Source organism: Eubalaena glacialis, chromosome 3 (genome assembly GCF_028564815.1).
Source record: "Eubalaena glacialis isolate mEubGla1 chromosome 3, mEubGla1.1.hap2.+ XY, whole genome shotgun sequence".
In the NCBI taxonomy this organism is placed as follows: domain Eukaryota; kingdom Metazoa; phylum Chordata; class Mammalia; order Artiodactyla; family Balaenidae; genus Eubalaena; species Eubalaena glacialis.
The window spans coordinates 31,649,633-31,671,366 of NC_083718.1; the positions used below are offsets into that span (position 1 = coordinate 31,649,633).

Consider the following 21,734-nt stretch of genomic DNA (forward strand, 5'->3'; position numbering starts at 1 on the left):
GATGACCATCTTTAGTGTTGTGTTTAGGAAGCTTTTTCTTTTTTGTGTACATCTATTGTAGTTTTTTGGTTTGCATTTCCCATGAAGTTTTGATATAGCAGTGTGTGTGTGTGTGTGTGTGTGTCTGTGTGTGTGTGTGTATATATATATATACAATGCTTTTTTAAGTTGCTGGTCTCTTAATTTCAAATGCAATTCCCATTTCCTGCATTTGTACTCTCTTCTCATGGTTGCTGGTTTTGATATCATATTTGTGTATGGATGAGTTCCTGATTGTACTGTCTGCATTTACCACCAAGCTTTTCCATTTGTGATTTTCTTGTTTCTCATGGTGACCTCCTTTTTTCCCCTGCCTAGAGAAGTTCCTTTAGTATTTGTTGTAAAGCTGGTTTGTTGGTGCTGAATTCTCTTAGCTTTTGTTTGTCTGTAAAGCTTTTGATTTCTCCATTGAATCTGATGAGAGCCTTGCCGGGTAGAGTATTCTTGGTTATAATTTTTTCCTTTCATCACTTTAAATATATCGTGCCACTCCCTTCTGGCCTGAAGAGTTTCTGGTGAAAAAATCAGCTGATAACCTTATGGGGATTCCTTTGTATGTTATTTGTTGCTTTTTCCTTGTTGCTTTTAATATTTTCTTGTATTTAATTTTTTTTAGTTTGATTAATATGTATCTCAGTGTTTTCCTCCTTGGGTTTATCCTGTATAAGATTCTTCACTTCTTGGACTTGGGTGACTATTTCCTTTCCCATGTTAGGGAAGTTTTCAATTATGATTTCTTCAAGTATTTTCTCAGACCATTTCTCTTCCTCTTCTTTTTCTGGGACCCATGTAATTCAAATGTTGGTGCATTTAATGTTGTCCCAGAGGTCTTTAAGATTGTCCTCATTTCTTTTAATTCTTTTTTCTTTATTCTGTTCCATGGCAGTGATTTCCACCATTCTGTCTTCCAGCTCACTTATCCGTTCTCCTGCCTCAGTTATTCTGCTATTGATTCTTTCTAGTGTATTTTTCATTTTAGTTATTGTATTGTTCATCTGTTTGTTTGTTCTTTCGTTCTTCTAGGTCTTCGTTAAACATTTCTTGTATCTTCTTGATCCATGCCTCCATTCTTTTTCTGAGATCTTGGATCATCTTTACTATGATTGCTCTGAATTCTTTTTCAGGTAGATTGCCTATCTCCTCTTCATTTAGTTGTTCTTGTAGGCTTTTATCTTTCTCCTTTGTCTGCAACATATTTCTTTGTCATCTCATTTGTCTACCTTACTGTGTTTGTGTTTTCCTTTCCATAGTCTGCAGGATCATAGATTCTATTGCTTCTTGTGTCTGCCCCTTTTGTTTTGTGCATGAGAGACCTTGTGTGCTCCCTCCAAGAATGGAGCCTCTGTTTCCCCCAGCCTTGTGTAGCTCCTGCACTTAAGCTCCACTTGCCTTCAAGGCTAAGTGCTCTGGGGTTCTTCCTCTCAACTCCAGACCCTCAGAATTTCTTGGAGGGCTTTTGTTTATGTGAGAACATCCCTTTGTAGCCTGTGTGGTTTTAATTTTTTTTTTTTTTTTTCGGTGCAAGGACTGTTTTTAGTATGAATGACTGCCACCTCTTTCTTCAGTGTATGCTGGCTGTTTTCCCCTTGATAGTGGCTTTGACTGGTGTTGTGGTGACCAGAGCCTGCCCTGGATATTGAGTGGGGCCTCCCCTTTGATCTGTGCTTGTCACTGCCCTGTCAGGGGTGGGATCTGCTCCATAGTTGTTGGAGTAGAGGCCCCAGATCTGTTTCTTAGCTGTGTTTCTGATCTGAGTTGTGAGGGAGGCAGGATTGGAGCACTCCTACTGGGAGAAACCACTGTTCCTCCCCTCTAGCTGTTCACCTGTGAATGTGCTCTGTTGTGTCCCCTTTCGCCCATTGTGCTGGATCACAAAGTACACTGTTGGTTGCACTGCTCTCAGTCCCACCTTAATCGTGGGTATGCTGGCAGTTAGCCCTGGTGTCCCTCAGGCATTGTTTTCACCAGGCCACTGGTGCAGATCCACTGAGTTCAGGTCCCAGGACTGCAGTAATCGTGTACTTGGACTTGCTGAGAGTTTTGGAGGCAGCTCAGACTCTGACCTGGCCCAACCCCCACATGTATGTGCCCAGAAAGCCCACAGCTGCTAAAGCCAGACCCGTTTCAGCTGCAGAAGCACTTATTGTCCATTTGGATGTTCCGCAGGCGCTGAACTTAGGAAGCCGTCAGCGCAGGTGTAACTCCACTGTTCATGAAGCCATGAGGAGAGATTTCAGCTCTTCTTCCTTAGTCACATGGCCCCTGGGGCTCAGCTGTAGTTTCAGCCCCACCTCTACGTGTGTTCCTCTCACATGCAGAGCCCCACTTCTGCATGTCTGCGCCTGAGGCTGCTGGAGCACACGAGCCCATCAGGTGGGCAGGAGCCAAGGTGGCGATCAGGGAAAGCAGGTGGCCCAGGCTGGAGGGTGCTGAGGAAACGATTGATCAGGGCGAGCATGCCACCCAGACAGGGAGGGGGTGGAGGAGGCGATTGCCATGGGTGCGTGACCCAGCTCCGGCAGAAGCCCTCCCTAGTGCCCATGGAGGCAGATGCTGCAATGGCAGCCCTGCCATTTGCTTGTCACTCAAAATGGCACTTTGCTTCTATGGCGGTCTGGGATTCCTCCACAAGCATTCCTGGTTGTGGACCTCCTCACTCCTGTCCCCTCAGGCTGTCTCCTCTCAGCCAACAGTAGTCCCCTCCCTGGGTTTGCTCTCCAAGCTCCATGTTCCAGCACCCAGTCCCTGTGTGCACTGTGTCTCAGGATGGTGCATACCGGGCCGTGGCACAAACCATCTTTGGAGTTCTTACTCTGTCCTGCCTGCCGCAGACTGGTTGCTGCACTCTCCTCTGAGCCCCTGAATCTCCCCTTCTGTCCCAGCTGATCTCCCTGTGGTGAGGGGTTTCCCCAGATGCAGGAACCTCTTCTCACCTTCAGCTCGCCCCCTAGGGGCACAGATCCCATCTTGCTTCCTCTCCTCTTTCTTTTCCCTTTCTTTGTTTCATCCTACCCAGTTATGTGGGGATCTTTTTGTCCTTTTAGTTGTTCAAGGTCCTCTGCTAGTTCAGCAGGTGCTCTGTGAGAATTGTTCCATTTTTAAGCATATTTTGATGTGTTTGTAGAGAGAGATGAACTCCACGTCCTCCTACTCCTCTGCCATCTTGCGAGACCCCTTTCATCACTTTAAGTATATCATGCCACTCCCTTCTGGCCTGCAGAGTTTGTGCTGAAAAATCAGCTGACATCCTTATAGAGATTCACTTGTATGTTATTTGTTGCTTTTAATATTTTCTCTTTTTTCCTTTAATTTTTGTCAGTTTGATTAATATGTGTCTCAGCGTATTCCTCCTTGTGTTTGTCCTATATAGCACTCTCTGTGCTTCCTGGACTTGAGTGAGTGTTTCCTTTCCCATTAGGGAAGTTTTTGACTATAATCTCTTCAAATATTTTCTCAGTCCCTTTCTCTCTCTCTTCTCCTTCTGGGACCCATATAATGAGAATTTTGATGCATTTGATGTTCTCCCAGAAGTCTCTGAGACCATCCTTATTTCCTTCATGCTTTTTTCTTTATCTGTTTCAGAGCAGTGATTTACACCACTCTGTCTTCCTGCTCACTTATTCGTTCTTCTGCGTCATTTATTCTGCTATTGATTTCTTCTCTTGCAGTTATTGTTTTGTTCATCTCTGTTCTTTAGTTCTTCTAGCTCCTTGTTAAACTTTTCTTGTGTCTTCTCGATCTGTGCCTCCATCCTTTTCCCAAGATCTTGGATCATCTTTACTATCATTATTCTGAATTCTTTTTCAGGAAGATTGCCTATCTCCACTTCACTTAGTTGTTCTTCTGGGTTTTTATCTTGTTCTTTCGTCTTGAACATATTTCTTCACCATCTCATTTTGTCTTGTTTGTGGTCTACTTTCTGCAGGCTGCTGGGTCATAGTTACTCTTGATTCTGGTGTCTTGCCCCTGGTGGGTGAGGTTGGTACAGGGACTTATGTAGGCTTCCTTGTGGGAGAGAGTGGTGCCTGCCCACTTGTGGATGGAGCTAGGTCTTTTCCCTCTGGTGGACAGGGCAGTATCAAGGGGTGTGTTTAGTGGTGGCTGTGAGCTCAGTACAACTTTAGGCAGCCTGTTTGCACATGGGTGGAGCTGTGTTCCCACCCTGCCTGTTGTTTGGTCTGAGGCATCCCAGCACTAGAGCCTGCAGGCTGTTGGGTCAGGCCACATCTCGATGCCAAAAGGGCAACCTCCAGGAGAGCTCACACTGGTCAATATTTCCTGGAGCCTCTGCCACCAGTGCCCTTGCCCCCACAGTGAGCCACCGCTGAGCCCCATCTCCCTAGGAGACCCTCCAAACCCACCAGTAGGTCTAGCACAGGCTCCTATGGAGTCACTGCTTTGTGTTTGGTTCCAGTGCATGTGAAACCTTGTTTGTGCCCTCCAAGAGTGAAGTCTCTGTTTCTCCCAGTCCTCTGGAGCTCCTGCACTCTAGCCCAGCTGGTCTTCATAGCTAAATGCTCTGTTGGCTTCTCTTCTTGATGCCAGACCCTCAGGTTGGGGAGCCTAACATGGAGCTCAGAACTCTCACTCCTATGGGAGAACCTCTGTGACATAATTATTTTTAAGTTTGCATGTATGGGATTTCATTATATCACAAAAACGCCCCTCCTACCGTCTTGTTGTGGCTTCTTCTTTGTCTTTGGATGTAGAATATCTTTTCTGGTAGGTTCCAGTCTTCTTCATTGATGATCGTTCTGCAGATAGTTGTGATTTTGGTGTTTTCATGACAGGAGCAGAGCTCAAGTCCTTCTACTCTGCCATCTTGTCTGGAATTGAGGGGATGTTTTTAGTTTGGATGCTTCCAGCCTCTTTTCTTAGTGTGTGTTGCCTGTTATCCCCTTGATATGGAGTGTGCAGGTGCGGCAGCCTGTACGCACTCCCGGGACAGGGAGGGCAGCAATCAGTGCCCACTCGCGCATCTCACAGTGGCATTGGTGGCTCGCATATCCCCGGGACAGCGGAGGCAGTGATTGGCACCTGCTCCTGGGTCTCGTACTGGCAGCAGCAGCCTGCACAGTCCCGGGATGGCAGGGGCAGTGCTTGGCACTTGCTCATGGTCTGTTAATGGTGGCAATGGCCCATGTCCATCTCTGGAGCCCAGTATGGTGGCAATGGCTCACGCCCACCCCCAGAGCTCATGTAGGTGGTGTCCTGTTGCCTGAGAGCATGCACAGGTAAAGAAGCTTTAATGACGGCTCCACCCCTCTCCTCGTGCACCCCGCCCCCACCAATGATGGCACCTTGCCCGTCTGGCAGGCCCAGGCTTCTTCCAAGTATGCCCACAGTTGTGACACTCCAGCCTCTTCAGGCTGTCTTCACACAGCCAACCCTGGTCCTTTCCGTTGGTCTGACCTCCGAAGCCAGCACCCAGCTGCTGCCCACACCGGCAGATAAATGTCTCAGGCTGGGGAGCGCATGGCGGCAGTACTGACTGTCTGTGCACATCACCCTCCACTTGCCTACTGCAAGCCAGGTGCTGCACTCTCCTCCAAGGCTCCAATGCTCCCCCTCTGTCCAGGCTGATCGCCCTGCTGGTGCAGGAATATTTCCTCATTCATGGCTCCCTCCCTGGGGCACAAGTCCCATCCTGATTCCTTTCTCTCTCTCTCTCTCTCTTTTTTTTTTTTCTTTTGTCCTACCTGGCTACGTGGAGGTTTTCTTGCCCTTTCGGAAATCTGAGGTCTTCTGCCAGCATTTAGTAGATGTTCTTTATGAATCGTTCTACTTGTGGATGTATTTTTGATGTATTTGTGGGAGGAGGTGGGCTCCATGTCCTACTCCTCCGCCATCTTGATTGCTCCCTGCCCTCTTTGAGAATAATAAATACACATCTCTCTCCACAATTTCTTTTGTTCTCTGTGTACATGTGTTAGTTTCTTGACTAAATTTGACCTTGCACTTCATAATTTAGGCTTCCATGTGACATTGTTCAACCTATCAAATGACATTGAGATTTGATTAGATTGTCTTTAAAACGGTCAGTTCGCATTTCTTTCTTGACTTTAGTAGTAATATAGTGAGATATCACTCAAAAATGTCACAGACACACTAGCCCATCATTCCTCAGTGGTGTTTGTGCTTCCCACTGGATGGTCAAGAGTGGCAGTAAAACCAGTTTAAGCAAAGAGAGCACCATGGTATTCAGCCATAAGGCATCAGAATAAGCACAAAACTCTGAAACTATTACTGTGATCACCCAAGTCTGCAAGGTTGCTAAGAGGTACTTCCTGGATCCGAACCAGATTTGCTTGACTTGAGCCATATTTTCCTTCTTCCTTTCTATAAGCACAGCTTTCAGCTTTTGAGCATCTATTATGTACAGGTGCCGGGCTCCACAAACTTCCCCATAGCCCTGTGAATATTCTATTTCCCTTTGTAGTATAATGATTCAGACATGGCCTCTAAAACTAGAAACCCAGGGTTCTAGTCCTGTCCACCAGTAGTGTAGCCTTGGGTAAATCACTTCGTGTTTGTACATTAGTATTCTCATCTTTAAAATGGAGATAGGAAGCATTGTCAAAGCAAAAATTGCACTGGACAAACTCAAACAGGCAAGGAAGACATTTTTCAAAGCTATTGCAGTAGGGGAGAGAAACCAGAAAGCAATCTGAACTCAAATTCACTGAAACAAAGGATGAGAGAATTTTTTTGAGACATGGGTGGGGGAGATCATAGGCCATCTGTGTTTTCCAATTGGCCTTACTCACAGAGAAAGTAATCTTTCCCGTATCTTTGTGACAGGAGGTAATTTTACAACTTGGAGCAAGGTACGCACTGAGGTTAGGCTCCTCTTCTCCTACAGATACTGGGATTTAGGGGTGCTATCCTTCATGATGATTTCATTTCAAGGGGATGGCTCCCAACTCCTTGAAAAAGAGTCCTAGGTTGTAAAACAGGCAAGAGGTGTTTTAAAAATGTACCTCAGAAGAGCAGAAAAAGAATTTCAATTACAAATTTTCTAAAGTAAATGCTTTAAGAAAAGGGAGGTCAGGGGCCAAGAGTCAGGAAAAAGCCTGTCTACAGTTTATTCAAGCTGAGGAGAATGTTATGGCCATCTTGGTCATCACCTACATCCTTTTAGGTTGTTACAATCATTAACTAAGTAAAACCAAATGAGTAAAATGTAAAGTACTAAAAACAATGCCATAAATGCTCAAAGAGTATTAGTTATTATTCACAATAGGTAGAACATCCATGGTTTAGAGAATAGGATTTGAAGTCAAACAGACCTGCCCATAAATTCCTACTTAATGAGGGCATGGGCAAGTTACTTAACCTTTTAAACCTCACTTTTACCATATATTGTATGAGGTTGAAAACGTGTATCTAATAGGGCTATTGTGAGGATTAATGAGGTTGAGTATTACAAGCCTTGCATATAGTCAGTTCTCAATAAATGATAGCTAATATAGTTCTCTTAGGTCCCTGTTCTGCATCAAAAACTGCTGTCTTAAACAGCATAACACGCAGTGTTCAGAGAGAACCCAAGAGGTAACTGGCCACATTTATCATCACTGACTGTCACCCATCCCTACCTTAGGAATGCCAGGTGTGCAGTTGCTTATCCTTTCCCACTATTTTTCTCAGGTTGAACAGAGCATATGCTTGTGTATCAAAAAGTAAACTAGGGTGATGGAGGTGGGACACCAAGTGGTTAATGATTATTTGATAATGGAAACTAATTAGATTTTTCTAAGACACAAAACTGGAATATTATCATATCCATGAGGAATGTTTCCACATAGATTTTTAACAGTAAAGAAAAAGACATTCAATCCCAGTTAATAGTTTACCTTCCATCTCCTTTTTTCTCTATATAATTTTAAAATTTACAGATAGAGAATCTAGAACTGTCCACACATCACTGAGTCAGCTAATACCTAGTTCTTATTTTGAAATTGGGTAAATGGTTTTGGAATCCATCCTGCCAGTAAGCTGTGCAATTTTGCATTGCTCTGCACCAGTCAGAGGTATGTTTGCTGTCCAAATGATATGTATATGCTCAGAAGTGAGGCTAAAGCATTATATACAAGAGTATATTTAAACATTTTGAAAACAAATTGCAGACCTTGAAAATTAAGATAGTACGCTGTATTTTGAAATAACCATTTTTGTTTATTTAGAAATGGAATGTTATTGTGTCTTTGTTCTCCTATTTACTCAGCTCTGTGCCTCACCCCTGGCATGTGCACTGAACCAATGAGAAATAAAATAGCAAACCTGCTTATCACAGTAGAATGAGGACTTCCAAGCAGCTGCTGTAGTGTTACAGAGGAGGATAGATAAGTGTAAATTGTTTATTGCTACTGATGCATGCAAAATAGAACTTCTTTGGTTCTGGAGCCCAGATTGAAATTTGAGAAAGGAAATAAGATGAGGCAATGCAGCTATCTGACAGCACTAATAAGGAGGTCTACCAACACTGCAAGTCTTCCTGTCAGCATTTCTAATTAAACTGTAAACATTAACTGAATTACTCTTCTGTCTAAATTTCCCATTTACAACATAAGAACCATATTATTTGCTTCTTCTCTATTCAAAGGAATGATCCAAAATTGCTTCTGAAGATAATATATTGTGATCCGCTTTGGGGAAAAAACTATAATTTGATATGGTTGATCATGTTTCCTTGAGTATTTAGCCCTGATGATTGTATCGTGGAATCTATTATATTGGACAAGGAAATAAAAACATTCCACTATGTTCTTCTAGGGAAATCTAGAACTTTACACAAAAATTTAAGATTGATCCTTTGACCAAACTGATGGGTTGTTTCCGTGCAACGGCCAGTTTAGCTAATGCATTTTAGTGGGTTGAATGGTGACCCCTCAAAAATATGTCCACACCCTAACTTCCAGAACCTGTGAATGTCAACTTATTTGGAAAAAAAAAGGCCTTTGCAGATGTGCTGAAGTTAAAGATCTTGAGATTAGATCACCCTGGTTTATCTAGGTGGGCCATAAATCTGATGATGAGTGTCCTCATAAGAGACAAGAAAGGAGAAGAAATAGAGGAGAAGGCCAAGTGAAGATGGAGGCAGAGACTGGAGTGATGCCACTATAAGGAATGCCTGGAGCCACCAGAAGCAGTAAGAAGCAAAGAAGGATTTTCCCCAAGGCCCTTCAGAGGGAACATGGCCATACCAACACCCTGATTTTGTGCCTGTGGCCTCCAGAACTGTAAGAATAAATTCCTGTTTATTTAAGCCACCAAGATTGTGGTAATTTCGATGGCAGCTCTAGGAAAGTATACAAGCATATTTTCTTGACTAGAGAGGCCACATCCCTGGAATGAGCAATTCATTGGATTATTTTGTTTTGTTTAGATACAGCTTGTGAGACAACTAGTAGATGAACTATTATAAAACACAACCCACTTAACTATAAAAATATGCCATGTTTATATAACTCTATATCAAGTGAGCAAATCAAGTATTCATTCCTTTTAATTGAGTCAGACTGGTCACTTGGCATATGAGAGATGGAATCAGCATTGACTGAGCACCAGATTAAAAAAAACCTCAAAAATAGATTTAGTAATTTGGTACGATTCTCACAGATAAGAAGAAATGTGACTTCCACTTTCACCTCCAATATACAAAGAGCTTGTGATTCATCACTCCCATCCCTACAATAAGAAAAGCCTGGACAAACTGAAAATCAATGACCTATCTTAGACCCATCAGAGAACTGAGGTCATAGGTCTACCTGCCACCCTGAAACCTATAGAGATAGATTCATCCAGGGACATACCACATGAGAGCAGGAAGGGGTGGGCAGAATTGCTTATGGGGAACAGAAGATGCTAGATATTGTCAATTAGTAGGAACTCTTAAATAGTAACAATGATGAATTGCTGGAGACTGAGGGCAGAGTAGCATGAGAGTGAGAGACTCATAGTCATAGTAAGGCCCTCATACATTGTGGGCTTTCCCTTTAGAAAGCACACCAGGTTCTCAGGGTTAGGTTCTGAGAAAAATCTCCTCAGAGCCTTGGCAGGGGGAATGGAAGGGTAACTGTCCCAATCTCTTTTCCCCAACAAAGGCCTTCTCTCCAGGGAAAAGGAATTTTTCAGAGGCAATTCTGGAACTTTATCATAGCTAGGATAAGGGAATTCTGCCCCACTCCAGCACTATCTACCCTGAGGAAAAAAGAAAAACCATAGTCATCAGGGGGCAGCCCTTCAAGGAAATAGATTAGAGAAGGGAGCAGGGAAAGTGGGAAAAAAACCAGAGAAGGGAGCAGGGAAAGTGGGAAAAAAAACCACAAATCTATATCCCTTGAGGAGGGTGGGACAGAAACACACATGAAGGCCACAGCCCCGCTAAATGACTGAGAAGTAATCAGAAAATTATACAATGTTCCTATCTGCTATTCCCTACCACCACACCAATAAGCCTCCAGTATAATAACACTGTATTACAGTTTGAAGACCAGTAAGGCACAGATCTTCTTGAAACTAGTACCAAGAGTAGCCCTCAAATCAAGAGAGAAGACAAAAAACAAAAGCAAAAACAAACAAACAAAATGGACCCTAGAGGAATTGGAAGCCTCTGATCCTATAGCAGCAACTAACATTAAACACAGCTGAACTCCTAGGCATATTAATAGTAATTCTCACATTAAAGCCTAATTTACCTTAGTCTCTATTACCTGATACAACATTTCTGGCTTTCAACAAAAAATTTCAACAAAACTTACAAGGCATGCAAAAAGGCAAGAAAAAAATGCACTAATCATCAGGACAGACAAAGTAATCATCAGAACCAGACTAAGACATAACACAGATACTGGAATTATCAGACAGAGAATTTAGCATAGCAGTAATTAAAATATAAAGGACCCTAATAGGAAAATATAGACAACATGAAAGAAGGTGAAGTAGGATTTTTTTAAAGGAAAATGAACAAAAACCTAACATATTAAACTGTAGAAAACTAAAGACAAAGAGAAAATCTTGACAGAAGACAGACAAGGATAAAAATCATCTGTAGGAAAATGCACAAGGATCAGAGCAGACTTCTCATCAGAAACTATGCAATCAAGAAGAGAAAGGAGTGAACTCCTTGAAATATTGAAAGAAAATCTGCCTTCCTAGAATTCTGTGTTTAGCTAACTTGTCCTTGAAAGGTGACATAGAAATAAAGCCTTTCTCAGACAAATAAAAACTGAAAGAGCTCACCACCAACAGACTTTCCCTGCAAGAAATTCTTCAGGCAGAAGTAAAATGACATGAGTCAGAAACTTGCATGTACACAATGAAAGAGTGAGCATCAGAGAAGAAATAAATGAAGGTAAAACAAAATCTTTTATTTTCTTATTCTTAACTGATCTAAAATACAACTTTTTCAAGCAATAATAATAATAACATTAGGGAATTAGAGCACATGGATAAATGATCTAAATGATAGCAATGTCATCAGGGATGAGAGGAATTAGGAATTCTCTGTTATAAGGTACCTGCACTTCTGATGAAGTAGTGTAGTGTTATTTGAAAGTGGATTTAATTTATTTCAAGATATATATTGTTTATCCCAGGGCAACTTTTAAATAGTTTTTAGATTATTTAAATAGAAATTTTTTAATTAAAAAATAAGCATAAAAAGGGGAGATAAAATAGAATGATATAAAACACTCAGTAAGAGAAAGCAGTAAAAGAGGTGAAAAGAAAAAAGAACACATGCAGTGGGTAGAAAACAGGTACAAAGATGGTAGATTTTAATCCAAATATATAAATAATCACTTTAAATGTGAATAGTATAAAAGTACCAGGTAAAGACAGAGATCATCAGATTGGATTAAAAAAAAAAAATACCCAACAGTATGCTGTGTATAAAAAGCCCACTTTGAATATAAAGACTCAGGTAAATGCTACATAGATGGGAAAAGGAGATTCTAGTCCCAATCCTCTCCCTAAATTGATATGTATTACAAAGTCACTTAAACATTCTGGACCTCATTTCCTTATCTGTATTTGTTTTCATGTTGTTATGAGTTTTCATGTAAAATTTTTGCTAAGGAGTTTAAACCGTCTTTGGTATGATATAGGCTCCAACTTTTCATCATTTTCTATATACCATGTTATCCTGTCCTGCCTTGTACCCTGTAAGTGATTTCTGCTATAGTCTTATGAGGTAGGTCTGCCAAATTCCAGGTTAATAATTTTTAGATAAACATTTTTCTAGTGACCTTATAAATTAAATAATAATTTCAGACCCAGTTATGGACTGAACAGCTTGACAAAATTGCATACTGGGTTTTAAAATTTTGTGAATTTGTTTATATGGGAGTTAGTATAGTACAAGCCACAGAACTCGGTTATTTTTTAACTTGAAGAGACAAGTAAAACATGGAGAATCAGGACACGTCAATGTCTTATTCTGATCTGACTTGATACTTATAACAGATTGGAAAGAAAGAAAATGCTTGTTTTTAAAAGGATGAAAGATCTAAGTGAAATTATCCCAAATATGTAATTGCCATTTATTTAATTAAATTAATTGAAATAAATTCAGTTGATGGTGATGGTAATTTACCAAAAATTTGAGGACACTAACATGAAAAGAATAGAGGTTGACTTTACTTAGTACTGTCAATCAGTATAAGATTAATCAATTAATCTATAATTTACAAGGCCATAATAACCTTCTGGGTAGCGCATTCATCTCAAAGCATGTGCTTTGGTTTGAAATATCTCTATGAAATCAAGCCATAATGGTCAATTTGTTAAAGTCTTGTACATTGGATTTTTTTAATTGTTCAAGTTAACATTAAGCTAATGGAATATAGTTTACTTCGTTAGCAACCAAGAAAAAGTGGTGAAAATCCTAACTCTGAAAATGAGAAGTTTTATTGGATGGTTTTTGCATCATATTTTGTCTTCTAAGCTGTAGCAGAACAACGAGCCTAGAAAGTATGGGGCAGATGAACATAATGAAACTTAAAATTTTAGATAAAATGAAAATGTAACATTAAAAGTCATGACTTTTCCTCAGCTCCAAGAGATTGATTTAGAAGATCTTACACTTTCTCTGAGAGCCTGGAGATGAAAAATGCAAAGCTTTTTGAAACTGTGGTTCTTTAAATTTAGAGGTATCATGAATTATAAACATCAGAGAATTTTTCAATTCATGCTTCAGTGCTCATAAGCATGCAGGAGAGTGAAGGGGTCTTCTGAAATCTGGCGACTCTTTTAGTTTTATCTTACTCTATTTACCTATGTCCCATCTGAACTAGACTACAATGTTGTTTCCATTAAAATTCCTGCCTTTTGTATAAGCTGTGGAGCCTGTTTATCTCCATGTGAGTATCTCATCTTTCAGTCTGGTGAAGACTTACCCATTCTTCAAGGCCAGCTGAAATGCCTTTTCTACTCACTAGAGCCTGGAATGACTTATTTCTTTCCAAGATTTTCATAGTTATTTCTATCACTCATATGGAAACTTTCATACTGTAGTTATCTGTGGGAATGTTTTACTTCCTTCATATGATTTTAGGCATCATAGTATCATGGTGCTTCCTGGAACGTGATAAATATTCAAAGGATATTAATGAATAAACAAATGAGTTGAGCAGTCTCCATGTTTAGGAAATGACGATACAGTTACATGGTTGGCCCAGTAATTTCTGCTATCTTAACAGTCCTGTGATATCCTTTGGGCTATAGCCAAAAAAACTGGAGAGAGCTTGTAAAAGTTTAATTCTGAAGATACCTGTAGACAAGTAATATAGAGTGCATCTGTCCAGTGGATTTAAAATTAAAGTGCTGTGTGACCCATTAATGTTTAAAATTTTATCTTTATGTAAGATTGCATAAAAGGCTAATATCATAAATATATATAAATACTATCTAGACAATGCTATCTGATTATTGGATAGATTCAAATTTTATACTGAGGGGTGGATGTAAATGGAGGGTATGCACAGAGTGAAAAAATTTTGATTTTCTATGTTAGGTACTGTCATGCCATCTAGTTTTTGCATTTTGAGACAAAAATCTCAATAAATGTAGAAAATGGAAGATTGTGGGGGGGAAAGAGATCTTATTTCACAAAAAAAGGAAGCAAGGAAATGTAGGCTTGGTGATGTGAATCTCATATTTGACAGCTAAGACCTTTTTAGAAATAGTGTTTTTAAGTCTTTCATCTAGAATAGACCATCACCATCATTTCTCAAGTTAATGTCCTAATGCTAGTGAGGTTCCCTGAGAAGGGCGTTCTCTTTGTAGCTCTCATTCCCTGGAATTTTACTGAGTAGGATTTAACAAGATTCATTTACATTATTAGGCTGAAAGTTCCCCTTAATATGTTGACTCTCAAGAGTGGCATCACCTCTCTTTGTCCTCTCCTGCCCTATGTCTTTCACTAATATGATATGGTAGAGACACTTTAATTATGTGCTGTAGCACTAGGTAACATTCTCTATTTTCCATTTTAAGGTATAGTTCTTAAATCCATTAAATCCATTGACTAGGTTCATTTCCTTTTGCTCTGCATGAGTGGAAAGAGGCACATTTATTGACCTGGATTTCTCACCATCAGGGAGAAAGCAATAGTCAAGCCTTCTGAGCTATGAAATGGAAAGGAATTTCCCTTTCGAACCCCTAGTTCAGCTTTTTAAAATTAACCACCACAACACGACATCAATAGGCACATACATATACATATACATACATATATATACATCTTTTTATTTCTCAATAACTGACCTGAACTTCCTCATGAGCCCTATTTCTATTCATTCATTTCCAGTTTCTTGAAATAGGGCTTAATTTTTCCTATTACGTATAACCGAATCACTTTCTGTTTATCCTGTCACTTTCCAGTGACTTACTGTCATTTAGGTAAAGTTTCTTCCCAAGTCCCCTTACCTTCTCCTTTCCTTTTCTTGGACAGCATTCCAGTGCAGAGGGGTAGGTTAATATGACGTCATGTTTCACAAGAGGAGCCTTGGACCACTTGCTGATTTCAGGTCCTTATTTGCTCCTTGGGCTCTCACTGACCTTCACTGAGGTGTCTTGCCGTACTCATGTCTTTGAGTCTTGCCCTCTGGCCTGGCTGTATCCCATGTTCAATTTTCCAGCGTTGGTGCAGCCCATGGTCTGTTCTTGTCAATGTTAGAGACTCCCTTCCCCACCACCACCATCATCACTGTTGTCTATAACTGGCTACCCTTATCTACAGGTCCCTCATTCCACACTGTAGAGAACTTCAGTAGGCAACATATTTCTTAATTCTTATCTGGCTTCCATGCCCAGCACTCAAGGGCCTCAGGAATTTTTGGATCTCTTCTACCTCTCACAGGTCCTTCTTGAGCAAACAGGGCCAGATTCCACTGTTTCTCTCCTGAGTCTACTCCACTTTGCTGTCAGCATTCCATGAGGCCAGCCCCTCCCATGGTGCTAGGAAGGAAGTGGCACATGTATCATTCTGCCTTTGGATCACCAAACCTATCTGGATTATTATAGACTGATAGGTTCTGTCCTTCTGTGGCAGTCAACCAGTACTTTCTGCTGAATGTTGCATTAAAAGAACTCAAAACATATAAATGAAAAAACAAAATCTTTGTATGTTTCTTAGACTAATCCAAAAGGATTAGTACGCCCAGGAAGCATACTTCCCCAGACCTCTTTTACAGGCTTTTCTCTGCTTGAGACAAAATAAAATTTCCTTTTATATCACTGGAGTTATGTATTTAGTTTTAGTTAAAATAAAATACGTATAGTTCTTGTTAGATACCAAAACAGTCTGTGTGCAGCATTTCTGATGAGAGGATCAAACATCTGATGGAGTTCATCACCTCTTGCACAGGAGCCAGTCAGCATATTCTCCCCATTATGCCATCCTAGATGCTGATATTCTCAGATGAGACCCATTGATAGGATCAGCAAGAAATTGGACCATTGGCCATGAAAGATGGTAACTTGAAAGTCACAGAATCACAAAATTAGTTATGAATGTTAAGTAATGTGTAAATGCATTTCTAGAAGAGAAGTTAAGCTTTTGATCTATGAGTTTTAATTTAATTTCTTCCTCTTGGTCTTCTCTGCTAGGTTGGAGAGCAGAATAAAATATCCAAAAATGCAGTTTCATTCTTGGCATATTACAAATGATCAGCAATTGTTCCTTTCCGGGTGTTGAACCTGCCAGTGAGAGATCATCACAGAGCACGGTTCTTAATCCTTTTGGGACTTTCTCCTGATGTGTTTGGTTAGGAACAGGAAAGCACATGTTGCCAAATGTTTCACCTTAAGTGTTTACATCTATGTGTATTCTGTTGCTAATGTTAATCCACAGAGGGATCCAATTTCTTTGGCTTTAACAACAAGCACCCAGACTTTGAACTATTAACATCATTAGATATTCATTCACAGCACCAACAGGGTAATCACTTTAGAGCAAAGTGCCCTTCAGATACTCAAACCCAGATAGTCATACCAAGTCTCTTATCTTTTTATTCTAGGCACTACCCAAATGCCATCTCATTTAATCTACTACTTGTCTAGGGCTGCCATAACAAAGTATCACAGACTGGCTGGTTTAAACAATAGAAATTTATTGTCTCACTGTTCTGGAGATGTGCGTCTGAGATCAAGGTAACAGCAAGGTTGGTTTCAGGTGAGGCCTCTCTCCTTAGCTTACAGATAGCCATCTTCTCCATATCTTCATATGGTCTTCCCTCTGTGTATCTATGTCCTAATTTTCTCTTCTTTTAAGTACACCTGTCATATTAGATTAGGGCCCAATCTAATTTAACCTTATTTAACCTTAATTACATTTTAAAATACTCTGTGTCCAAATATAGTCACATTCTAGGATACTGGGAGTTAGGAATTCAACATAGGAATTTGGGGGACACAACTCAGCCCATAACATTCACTTAACTCTACAGCGTTACACTTTCACCTGACTTAACCCTTCTGCTTTACAGTTTGTACCTCATTGCTGGCTCTCCTTTCAACAGTTTACAGTATGCCTTCCAACATCCCTATTCAATGATAAAGGTGACAGAGGTATTCACTCCCATTTCTGGATATACCGTTAGATGTCAGTCTGTCCCCAGAATGCCAAATGATGCTGCCAGTTCTCTACTCAGTGACTGAGGAAATATGTGAATGGCACCTCCTATTGGAACTAGAACCTCCAAAGCTATTGAGTAGTCTTGGAATTCAGATCAGTGTAGACTTCTTCACCATAGAGACCCAAGGGTCCTTCTGTGTTTCTTTTGCTCTTTCTCTGAGGTCTGGCAACTTCTTTTCCTATATTCTCCAACACTAAGTCACTCAGAATTGATTTACACTCCTCAGGGCCGGCAGCAGCAACATCTTCTGGGAGCTTGTTAGAAATGGAAACTATCAGGCCCCAATCCAGTTTTACTGAATCACAATCTGCATTTTAACAAGATTTAAACAATGTGATTCATATGCACATTAAAATTTGAGAACTGCTGGTCTTTCTGGCATCTCTGTCATTCAAGAGGAGAAAAACTAAAGAGTTTTATTTCAGTTACTAAGTCTTACTTATATATAGAAACTCCTTTATAGGTCTCTTTATTAGAGATTATTTTAGATTCCTGACCTTAATAGAAACTTGGTCTTTCCTGAAAGACACTGCTTTCTTTGCAGCCATGTATAGCAGTGGCTGAACATGCACCACATATCCATGTGTTTGATGTGGGGCAGGAGAAAAGATGGGTTTTTAAACTTTATTGTCACTTTAAGACTCTCGAATATTTTCTAATTCTTTCAATAATTTTTCTAAACCCCCTAGATCATTGAATGTCCTCCAGGGCCTATCCTTGTGCTAGACCCACCTTGAAAACCTCCTGCTTCCTCTGTGAGCTTGTACCTGTACAGCTGAGTGCTGCTGGTGGAAGCTTCTCTGCCCAGAACACCATGCTTCCCAACCTCACCTGGACCCTTAGGGCCTCTTGTCAAACCTTTGTCAGCAGCCTCTCCCACTTCTCATAGCAGCACTTCCAACTCCTCACTTCTTCCTTCAAATTCTTATATAATAACCACAATTGACTCAAAAGATTGCCATGCCCCTGGTTCATAGGAAAATTTGAGATATAAACATACCAATTTCCATACTTTGAGAGTACTTTCAATTTCTAGTCCCATCTTTCTTTCCATCTCAGAAAAAGGGTTTTGATTCATATCCTGCATGTAGTTTGTCCTGTACTTTGATTTTAATTCTATCCTATCTCTTCTAGGACCTTCCTTTTCTACAATTCTGTCTCATACATGGGTTCAATCTTTTCCATCCAAGTGCTTAGAGAAGGCTCTCAAGCTTCCAAACTAAACCAGGATCGTTTGTTTTAATCTTTCATTGTTCCCTTTAGTTTCGGTCACAATATTTGCCACTCTAGTTATATATTTAATTTGGGATTATATGTACAGTATTTTCTCACTTGCTAGAGTCTGAGTGCCATACTGTTGTCTATGAAGCTTCTTTTTTTTTTTAATATTAAAAAAAACTTGAGGGTAAAGTACAGTTAAGCCCTTGAGGAGATGGAATAAAATGAGATAAAAAGGGATTTGCTCTGGACAGGAAAATAGAACCCTCTTCTTCAGAAACTGGGGAAAATAGGAGGGAGGAGATATAAAGACAAACAAATTTATACATGTGGATGCAGTAAGTTGATGGAGTTAATCTTTGTTAACCTCCATTTTTAAATTGAAGTGACAGGCAAGGGGGGGTCATTTGAATATTAGGTTGAGATTTATTGACCCACTGATACCACTGGGTTTTTTTATCCCCACCTTCTAACTTTTAAGGTTCAGAAATACTACATTCTGTTTGTCAAAAGCAGGTGGAAGGTATCTACATAAAAAAATGAAAACATAAGTCCATAATAAGAAATGACAGGAATATTCATAGCAGTTTTATTTATAATGACCATAAACTAGAAACAACCCAAAGGTCTATAAACAAACTGTAGTATATTCATACAATGAAAAGAACTCAGCAGTTAGAAGGAACACTGATACATGCAATAATATGAATGATTATCAAAACAGTATGTTGAGCAAAAGAAGCCAGACACAAGTAAGTGCATACTGTAAAATTTTGTTTTATAAAGTTCTGGGACAGGCAAAATTAAAACATCGTGATAGAAATGAGAATCCTAGTTTTCTCTGGGGAAGGGGTTATCTTGTCCAAAAGTGATCATGAGGGCATTTCAATTACTATGATGATGAAAATGTTCTGTATCTTAATTGAAGTAGTACAGACATCTGTCAGGACTTAGCAAATTTTATACTTGAAATATGTGCATTTTGGTGTATATAAATTGTACCTCAGTAAAGTAGGGCTGTAAGTTTTAGTTAACTTAAGCTTCTCTGTTTTACATTCATTTTAGCAACCTCATAGCAGTTGAGAAATTTGAGCCAGTAGTGGAAGATTGGAACAGTCACCGTAAAGAACAGGAGAGGAAGCTAACTATGAACGCCAGTTCCTGATGTCCCGTCTCCTTCCTTCTCTCTCACTGTATGTTAGGTACCCTGTGTACTCGCTCCTATAGTGGACTGTTCTTAGGTCTGTCCTAGCACTTACCACATCTGTTTCCTTGCTTCAGCTGCCATTCAGTGGGTTCTTTGAGAATGAGCATCGTACTCTTTTTACCTTTTCTCTCCAGTGTACCAGTGTCCCCATAATTACACAGCATGTATTCATGACTGTGGCGTGAATGGGTGGAAAATAAATTACTGAGTACCAGTGAGAAAGGCTGAGGTAGGAGACTAAGTTCCTAACGGAGGTCTATGAGTTGTGCAGATTCTTCAGGATTTTCAGTCTTGGTATTGGAGTAAAGGCACAGGGTCAAAAGGGTCCAACTTTCTCCTCTTTATGCAACTACCTTCCCTGACTAGGCAGTAAGTTCCTCTAGGTAGAAGTCATGCTTCTCTTGTGTTGTTTTCTTTCAGTGCCCAAGAGAGTGCTAAGTGAATTTGGCTTAATGACCAGGTGTGTGGATTCTTGTGATGCTTTGATGGAGACAGGTGCAGGAGTAGGAGGGAGAACGCCTTCATGAATTAGAATTGGGTACTGTTTTGTAGTAATTATGTTTTGATGCAAACTCAGAATCGCTTGTTAAAACAAAACACTTTATGGGATTCTGTTATCCTCCTCACTAAAGTTCTTTTTTAAGAGTGAGGTTGACACTCAGGAAAGTGGACTCACTTGCTCAAAACACCAGAATATCAGGTTGTATAGACACTTTATTGGGGGGGGGAGTTTGCAAACAATGCTGAAATGAGTATATTTGTGTGTGAATATCTTTATGTGTGTTTATATCTTTATGCACTTGTATAGCAATAGGGCACATTTTTTAAATAGCAGATTTTCTGAGCTATAAGGTGATAGCTATAATTTAATAAATTTTACAAAATTATCCTGAAAAGGGACTGAACTCTAACTAGTGTATAAAAGTTCTGGTTCTCTATCCTTTCCTCAAAATGGTGTATTATGAAACATTTTTTTCATTTTGCCAATGTGTTGAGTATAAATTTTATGTATATATTGTTTTATTATTTAATATGGACTATTTCCATTTAATATTTAATGAATGTCTTATTCATATATCTGCCTGCTTTGCTGTTGGGTTACTGGTCTCTAATAGTTATTTTCTCAAAGTTTTAAATTTATATTCATCCATTCATCAACCATTTATTGAATTCTTATCATATGCCCAAACCACCTGAGGCACTGAAGACACAGTCATGAACAAGGCAGATCACATGCTTGTCTTCATGGGGGATGAAAACAAATACCCATAAAATCTAGTGTTAATAAATATAAAATGTAACATCAAGATGATGAGTGCTGAGAAGACATGGAAGAAATACTTCCTTTTCCAAATTCATTACAAAAACTTCACAATTGTTCTTTTTTTTAAAACTTTGTTTATATGCCTTTCCTTTTTTTCTGTATAGAATTTTTTAATTTTAAAACTTCATATCAGTCATTTATTAATTTTTTTTAGCTTCTTGCTTTTATATCTTGTTTAGAAAGCTTTTATCCTTACTCATCTACCTTTAAAATTATCTAATTTTCTTCTTCTGCTCTAAGCTAATTTGAACTTCCGTCTCTTGTTTTCACTTTGGAGCACTTTTTTTAATTCCCTTGATTTTCTTCTTACTCTTACTTCATGGAAATGTTCCTTCCAACTTGAGTGGAAGAGATACTAACACATTTTTGTTGTTGCTGTATGTCTATATTGTGTTAGGTCCTGTTTACTTTCACATGTTAATTTCATTTTGAAAAAGTAAAGATTAGCCTGTGAAAACACATACATATTCAGAGAATTGTTCTTGTAATACTGTAGTATCTGGACAAGTGCTGTCCATTAGACTTTCTGCAATGATGTAAATGTTCTATATCTGCAGTTCCAATACAGTAGCCACTAGCCAACTGAGGGTATTAAGCACTTGAATTGTGGCTAGTGTGACTGGGAGGAACTGAATTTTTTTTTAAATTTTTTATTGGAATATAGTTGATTTACAACGTTGTGTTAGTTTCAGGTATAGAATAAAGTGAATCAGTTATACATATACACATTTCCACTCTTTTTTAAGATTATTTTCCCATATAGGCCATTACAGAATATTGAGTAGATCTCCCTGTGCTATCAAATAGG

General features: G+C 39.6%; 1 protein-coding gene across 7 annotated transcripts in view; it reads left to right on the plus strand.

The window, feature by feature from the left end:
* Positions 1-21,734, plus strand: part of RGS7 (regulator of G protein signaling 7) — a 590,220-nt gene that overhangs the window by 373,096 nt on the left and 195,390 nt on the right. Inside the window, exon 1 of one of the 7 annotated variants that reach the window (XM_061185430.1) lies at positions 19,530-19,588. The exons of the other annotated variants lie outside the window; for them this stretch is intronic. The gene's annotated coding sequence lies outside the window, so the exon portion shown is untranslated. Of the gene's footprint in view, positions 1-19,529; positions 19,589-21,734 lie in introns of those variants that run through there. 7 annotated transcript variants of the gene reach the window in all.